The 8,643-nt window shown below is 37.2% G+C and overlaps 1 pseudogene; it reads right to left on the bottom strand.

The window, feature by feature from the left end:
* Positions 1–621: 621 nt before the first annotated feature.
* On the bottom strand, positions 622–2,323 carry LOC116644879 (annotated as a pseudogene).
* Between the last annotated feature and the right edge of the window lie 6,320 nt (positions 2,324–8,643).

Here is an 8,643-nt window from a genome sequence, read left to right as displayed (position 1 = left end):
CTTCAATGTATCTGGGTCTAATATTTAGTAGAAAGAGGCTATCACTTTGTGACAATAATGTAGTAAAACATTCTATTTCCAAAATAACCATAACCTCTAAGCTAAAAAATTAAAAAGTGCTTTCATATTCAACACCACATTTCAAAAATCTTACTATCATCTCTGTAGAGATAACTGGCCTTCAAGAGGTTTATTTCAGACAAAGAAGCTATGCCCCAAAGCCACAAAAGAAAAAAACATGTAAATTAGACTTGATTAAAATTTAAAACTTTTGTGTCTCAAAAGATACCTACAAAATGGAAGAAGATATTTACAAATCAAGGGGACTTATAGGACTTGTATCTAGAATATATGAAAAATATTTACAACTCCACACAGGCATAACTTACAGATATTATGGGCTCTGTTCCAGACTACCACAATAAAGCAAGTAACATAATAAAGCAAGTCAAATTAATTTTTTGGTTTCCCAATGCATAGAAAAGTTATGTTTACACTATTCAATAGCCTATTAAGTGTGCAATGAAATTATGCCTTAAAAAAACAATGTATGTACCTTAATTAAGATACTTTATTGCTAAAAATGTCAACCATCATTTAGGCTTTCAGCAAGTTGTAATCTTACCTCCATGTTGTGGGCTGCTGACTGGTAAGATAGGAGTGGTCATTGCTGAAGGTTGTGGTGGCTGTGGCAATTTCTTAAAATAAGACAACAATGAAGTTTGCCATATCAAATGACTCATTTCATGAACGATTTCTCTGTAGCATGAGATGTCCTTTGACAGCATTTTACGCACAATAGAACTACTTCCAAAATTGGAGTCAATCCTCTCAAATCTTGCCACTGCTTTATCAACTAAGTTTAGGTAGTATACCAAATCCTTTGCTGTCATTTCATCCATCTTCATCACATCTTCACCAGGAATAGGTGCCATCTCAAAAAAATATCTTTGCTCATCCATAAGCAGCAACCCCTCACCCATTTTTTATCATGAGATTGCAGCAATTCCTTCATATCTTCAGACTTCACTTTTAATTCTAGTTATCTTGCTATTTCCACCACATCTGCAGTTACTTTCCCCACCAAAGTCTTTACCCTCTCAGAGTCATCCATGAGAGCTGGAATCAACTTGTTCCAAACTCTTGCTAATGTTGACATTTTGACCTCTTCACATGAGTCATGAATTTCTTAATGGCATCTGATGGTGAATCCTTTCCAGAAGGTTTTCAGTTTACTTTCCCGGATCCATCAGAGCAATCACTATCTTTGGCAGCTACAGCCTCACAGAATGTATTTCTTAAATAATAAGACTTGAAAGTTTAAAGGACTCCTTGATCCATGGGCTGCAGAATGGATGTTGTATTAGCAGGCATGAAAACAATGTTAATCTCATTGCACATCTCCATCAGACCTCTTGGGTGACCAGGTGCCTTGTCAATGAGCAGTAACATTTTGAAAGAAGTCTTTTTTCTGAGTGGTAGGTCTCAACAGTGAGCTTAAAATATTCAGTAAACCATGTTATAAATAGACATCCTGTCATCCAGGCTTTGTTGTTCCTTTTATAGAGCACAGGCTTAGTAGATTTAGCATAATCCTTAAGGGCCCTAGGATTTTAGGAATGCAAATGAGCGTTGACTTCAACCTCAAGTCACCAGCTGCATTAGCCCCTAAGGAGAGAGCCAACCTGTCCTTTGAAGCTTTGAAGCCAGGCATTGACTTCTCCTCTCTAGCTATGGAAGTCCTAGATAGCATCATTTTCCAATAGAAGGCTGTTTCATCTACAGTGAAAACCTGTTGTTCAACTTAGTCACTTTCATGAATTATCTTAGTTAGATCTTCTGGATAGTTTGCTGAAGCTTCTATGTCAGCTGCTTCCTTGCACTTGATGTTATGGAGATGGCTTCTTGCCTTAAACCTCATGAACCAAACTCTGCTAGCTTTAGACTTTTCTTGTGCAGCTTCCTCACCTCTGTCAGTCTCCATAGAATTGAAGTGAGTTAGGGCCTTGGTCCAGAATAGGCTTTGGCTTAGGGGAATGTTGTGGCTTGTCTGATCTTCTATCCAGACCACTAATACTTTCTCCATATCAGCAATAAAGCTTTTTCACATTCTTATCATTTGTGTTTTCACTAGAATAGCACTTTTAATTTCCTTCAAGAATTTTTCCTTTGCATCCCAACCTGGCTAACTGTTTGGGGAAAGAAACCTTTCAGCTTACTTCAACTTTTTGACATGCCTTCCTCACCAAGCTTAGTCATTTCTAGCTTTTGATTTAAAGTGAGAGACATGACTTTTCCTTACACTTGAACATTTACAGGCCATTGTAGGGTTATTAATTGGTCTAATTTCAATGTTGTTCTATCTCAGGGAATGAGGAGGCCAAAGGAGAGAGAGAGAGATAGGAGAACAGCCATTCACTGAAGCAGTCAGAACACCCAGGGTATTAAGTTTGCCATCTTGTATGGGTGCTATTCATGATGCCCCAGAACAATTACATGGGTAACATCAAAGATTGCTGATCACAGATCACCATAGCAAATATAATGATATGAAATAGTTTATAAAATACTGAAGGAATTACCAAAATGTGACAGAGGACAACAAAGTGAGCTTTTGGAAAAATAGTGCAGATTGAATTATTGAACGTAGAGTTGCTATAAACCTTCTTTTCAAATTTTTATTTAAATTCTAGTTAGGGGGCACCTGGGAGGCTCAGTCGTTAAGTGTCTGCCTTCAGCTCAGGTCATGATCCCAGGACCCTGGGATCAAGTCCCGTATCGGGCTCCTTCCTCAGTGGGAACACTGCTTCTCCCTCTCCCACTCCCCCTGCTTGTGTTCCCTCTCTCACTGTCTCTCTCTGTCAAAAAAATAAATAAAAATATTTTTAAAAATAAATAAATAAATTCTAGTTAGTTAACATAACATATAGTGTAGTATTGGCTTCAGGAGTATAATTTAGTGATTCATCAGTTGCATATAACACCCAGGGCTCATCACAACAAGTGCCCTCCTTAATACCCATCATCCATTTAGCCCATCCCCTGCCCACCTCCCCTCCCCCTCAGTTTGTTCTCTATAGTTAAGGGCCTCTTATGGTTTGCTTCTCTCTCTCTTTTTTTTTCCCTTCCTCTATGTTCATTTGTTTTGTTTCTTAAATTCCATATATGAGTGAAATCATATGGTATTTGTCTTTCTCTGATTGACTTATTTCATTTAGCATAATACACTCTAGCTCCATCCACATCATTGCAAATGGCATGATTTCATTCTTTTGATAGCTGGGTAATACTCCATTTTATTTATATACCACATCTTCTTTATCCATTCATCATTTGATGGACATTTGGGCTCTTTCCATAATTTGACTATTGTTGATACCGTTGCTATAAATATCAGGGTGCTTATACCCTTTCAAATCTGAATTTTTGTATCCCTTGGGTAAAAACCTCGTAGTGAAATTGCTGGGTCATAGGGTATTCTATTTTTAACTTTTTGAGGAACCTCCTTACCATTTTTGAGAGTGGATGCACCGGTTCACATTCCTACCAACAGTGTAAGAGGGTCCCCCTTTTTCCACATCCTCGTCAACATCTGTTGTTTCCTGTGTTGTTAATTTTAGCCATTATGACGAGTGTGAGGTGGTATCTCATCATGGTTTTGATTTGTATTTCCCTGATAATGAGTGACGTTGCGCATCTTTTCATGTGTCTGTTGACCATCTGCATGTCTTTGGAAAAATGCCTATTCATGTCTTCTGCTCATTTCTTAACTGGGTTATTTGTTTTTTGGGTGTTGAGTTTCATAAGTTCTTTATAGATTTTGGATACTAACCCTTTATCAGAAATGTCATTTGCAAATATCTTCTCCCATTCTGTAGGCTGCCTTTTAGTTTTTTGATTGTTTCCTTCACTGTGCAGAAGCTTTTTATCTTAATGAAGTCCCAATAGTTCATTTTTCCTTTTGTTTCCCAGCTACAAACACTTAAGTTATAAAAAATGTAGTAATATTTGTAAAGCATAGCAAAATGAAGTATACGATAATAAAAAGATAAATAACCAAACTTAAAAATGAGCAAAGCATATAAATGGACATTTCTCTAATGTTATACAAATAGACAATAAACATATTAAAAGATGTTTACCATCATTAGCCAAATCAAAACCATATTAGAAACTACTTTACACCCAGTAGGATAACTATAATTGGAAAGACAATAGCAAATGTTGGCAAGGATGTGAAGAAATTGGAACCTTTGTAGATTGCTCTTGGGAATGTAAAATGGTGTATCTACTTTGGAAAAAATTCTGGAAGTTCCTCAAAAGGCTAAATATAGAGTTGCCACATAACTCAGCAAAATTCATAGGTATACACCCAAGAGATTTGTAAATGAATGTTCATAGCAGCATTATTCATAATAGCCAATGGATGGAATCAATCCAAATGTCCATTAACTGATGAATGGATAAGTAAAACGTGGTAAATCCATTACAATGTAATATTACTTGGCCATAAAATGGAATAAAGTAGTGATACATGCTACAACTTGGATAAACCTTGAAAATATGCTAAGTGAAAGAAGCCAGTCATGAAGACCCATTTGTATGATTCCATTTATGTGAAATATCCTGAATACACAAATTTATAAAGATAAAAAGTAGATTCATGGTCGTCAAGGGGCAGGGGGGTTGGAGAAAATGACAGTGAATGCTAATGGGTACAGGGGGTTACTTGGGGGAGGAGTGATGAATATGTTCTAAAATCAATTGTGGTAATGGCTGCACAACTCCATCAATATACTAAAAATGATTGAATTGTATACTTCAAAAAGGCAAAGAGAGGGCATATGAATTATATCTCAAAAAAGCTGTTTTAATAGACAGTCAAGCAGAGAAAGACAATTATCATATGGTTTCACTCATATGTGGAACATAAGGAATAGCACGGAAAACCATAGGGGAAGGGAGGGAAAACTGAATGGGAAGAAATCAGAGAGGGAGAGAAACCATAAGAGACTCTGGACTCTGGGAACCAAACTGAGGGTCACAGAAGGGAGGGGGTGGGGGGATGGGGTGACCAGGAGATGGGCTTTAAGGAGAGCATGTGTTGTGATGAGCACTGGGTGTTATACACAACTAATGAATCGTTGAACACTACATCAAAAACTAAGGATGTACTATATGGTGGCTAACTGAAGATAAAAAAAAATAAATAAAATAAAATAAAAGACAGTACAAACTGTGCCCTACCACACCTAACAAAATGTTAATTTAACAAGTCCCTGTGCCTATTCCCACAGTTTAAAAAAATATTGGCAATATATACTTTAGTCTTACTCATGATTGTTAATGCTTTTTTAAATTTGACTGGAAATATGACACACCTTCAGAAAATCTATGGCAGGAACCATACAAGAAAAACTCAAGTATGTCAAGAATATCAAGTATGATTTGGGATCCACCCCATTCCTTAAGAGTGATGGATGTGGGCACACCCAAAAGGAAAGGTCAATGGTAAATACAAAGAGAAACATTTAGAACTATTCTCCTTGGTATCACTGGCCACGTGGTCTACGTGAACTTTCCTCCTGAGGGTGTGGTTATATGTTGAAAAGATGAATTTCAATGCAATTGTTGGTGAACAACCTTGTCTATTTTATTAATTACTGTATTTCCTGGCATAACAAATGCTCCATAAATATCTGTTGAATGAATGGATGGATGTAAAGTTTATGTATTTTTTCTCAGTTCTTCATTATGTTAGCATTTATGCTGAAATATGGGACATGGCCATTCGAAAAATGGGCTTACTGCATGTTGTTAAGTTGCATGGTGATATTTCACCTTGCTCCTATCCACAATGGACATTTTAACTCAAAACAAGAGGTTATTTATTACTAAATACGTAGTGGGCATTATTCTCAATTTATAAACTCAAGTGTGTAAGGAACCACTTAAATGTTCTGTAAGTGAGCTGAAATCAATTGAAAGCCCACATTCTAGAGAGATGGGAAAGCACTGCACCAACTCAAGGTCTCCCCATAATCCCACAGGAGAGATAAGAGATTGCCAAGGGATGTTTGGCATCATGGTCCATCCATGCTGGATCCTTCTTTTTTTTTTTTAAGATTTTATTAATTTATTCAACAAAGAGAGAGAACATGCAAAAGAGCACAAGCAGTGGGAGCTGCAGAGGGAGAGGGACCCTGGGATCATGACCTGAGCCAAAGGCAGACGAAGGCAGATGCTTAACAGATGGAGCCACCCAGCCACCTCCATGCTGGGTCCTTCTGAGACACTCTCCTCACCTTTCTGGTAACTGATCCATGTAAGTCCTAACTGTCTCCTCACTCTGCCCTGATTATCACCTCACGTCTAAGCCCATACCACCCTCAAGTGCCCAGGAAATGTTCCCTCACCCAAGGACAGACACATCTATAGGGATCTCCATCAGGTCTTCCCGGACACAACAAGCAGACCTCCCTTTTATTCCCGCTCCACTCTGAGAATTCTGAGATCCTTTATCAGGGCTTTCTTTGTAACCCTCCACAACCACCCCGACTAACTCCACCACCAGCTGCCCGGGGAGTAAGGAGCAGAATATAGAGTCCCTGAGAAAGGATCCACTTCTCCTCTGGTAATCCATCTCCCCAAGCTCAAGAAGTCCAGCCTGGGGCCTGTCAATTAGTCTTATGCCAGAGTCCAGGTATTTGAAATTCAAAAACCAAAAGTTTAACTTGCTTATTATGTGTGTTCTGTTGTGTATTCCCTTTACTGGGAGGATAAAGGCAGAGCCGGTAAGGTAGAAATAGAAGGGTAGAAGTAACCAAAAATACCGAGAGAAAAAAAAACCACCCTATTGGTTCAAGTTCTATTGATTCCACAGTAGGATTTTTCAAAAGTAAGAGGTGTGAAGTGAAGTGAAGAAGTGAAGCTCCCACTTCAACACAGAGTAGAGTTGTTCAAGGTATGACTGCAGCCACAAACCCCCGAGCCCCGTCGCACAGCCTGGGTTGTGTGAAAGATGAAATGAAACAGAGAAGAGCAGGGAAAATAGTTAGTCGATCTCAAAGTTTTAAGGTGAAATTATTTCAAGTTTTTGTTTTCATATTTTCTATCCCAAATCGTTCTCAGGATGTCAGTCTTTACCCAGACAGCTGATTTCAGTTCTGGAGATAAGGGAGGGTGTGACTCTGGTTTTCTCTTTGTGGGCCAGACTAGGTCTAGAGGAATACAGAAGTGCTCAGCATACAGAAGATGCTCAGTAAAGGGTAAATAAACAGAAGCATACATTCCACTCACTTCACTGTCTACAGTGCTCTCATCAAAACCTGGTGAATTAGAATCAAAACACTAACGTACCAAGGCGAGTAGCTAGCTAACACTCCTTTCTAAACATGTGGTTTTAGAACAGGACCACTTAATAAGGTTGGAACTACTAGCAGTAAAATCCTAGAGAAAATATAGAACTGGCCCCAAACATGTTCCATTGGCATTTGGCTACTACACACATTCTTGTAAACAGCACAAGCAGTGTGCAAATAAGAAATTTCACTTATGCTCTCCCACAAAGAAACTCAGTAAATACACAAGTTCTTTCCCTGTTATTTTCCCATTAGATGTGTTTTCCCTTAAAGAGCAAAAAAATAAATGTTTCTAGGCTCTGGAATGACTTTGAAAATAAAACAAAAGCTAGGTTGTGCTATGCAAGATATAAACTGTTACTGAAAGCTCAGACAGCCTCATATGTTCTTGACAACACCTTATCTTAAGGGTATTTTTTTCCTAAAAAAAAGTTTAGGAAAAAATAGTAGTTAAATAAATGATATCTAAGAACTACAAATGCTTACTCTCAACAAGGTTCCAGGTTATTTCTAACACTCTGAAAAGATTCTGAGCTTTACTTACATGCCCTCTCAAGTAACACTTTAGTGAACTTATATACAGTGAATGTTTTTATAGATACAATTTCTATTTCTAGAATTAAATAAGTTGATCCTACAGATTCATAAGAGAGGGTGGGGAAAGGAAAGATGCAGCTGTAGAGGATACCCAATTTTGTGAATAAAAGTAAATGCCTCACTACATTTTACCTGGAAATAATATTGAATGCTTCACAGAAAAAATGCACTTTTACTAATTTTGATTATTTTTTAAATAACCCCTCAATTTAATTTACTCTTGCCACTTTCCCACACTTTTCTCTGGCTAGAAATATTTGTGTATGTCCCAAAATATATACATAGATCATCTTTTAAGTAGTAAGATGAAATGTCATTTATATTATTTAAGTAAAATTAATTAGCATTTAATATTCTTTGTATCTGAAATTTTATTTTATTTATTATTAAGAGACCCTTAATTGGATCTTGGATTTTTTTTTAATTTTTTTTTTTAAGTCTAGTTAGTTAACATACAGTGTTATATTAATTTCAGGTGTAAAATAAGATATACTTGCAAAATAATAACACAAATCAGTTACCACTAGGTACAGAAATGATATGGAGGAACTGTACTAAAGTAGGCATGAAAGACTATTTCTCTTCTTGGAGATGACTGCATTAACTGTCGAAGGTAAAAAGAGAACTTTCTCCCGTGCTCTCCTTTATACAATCTACCTGTAAAAGACATTTTCGAAAGGCATTT

This window comes from Phoca vitulina, unplaced genomic scaffold (genome assembly GCF_004348235.1).
Source record: "Phoca vitulina isolate PV1807 unplaced genomic scaffold, GSC_HSeal_1.0 scaffold31, whole genome shotgun sequence".
Taxonomy (NCBI): domain Eukaryota; kingdom Metazoa; phylum Chordata; class Mammalia; order Carnivora; family Phocidae; genus Phoca; species Phoca vitulina.
This window is presented reverse-complemented; position numbering and strand designations above follow the sequence as displayed.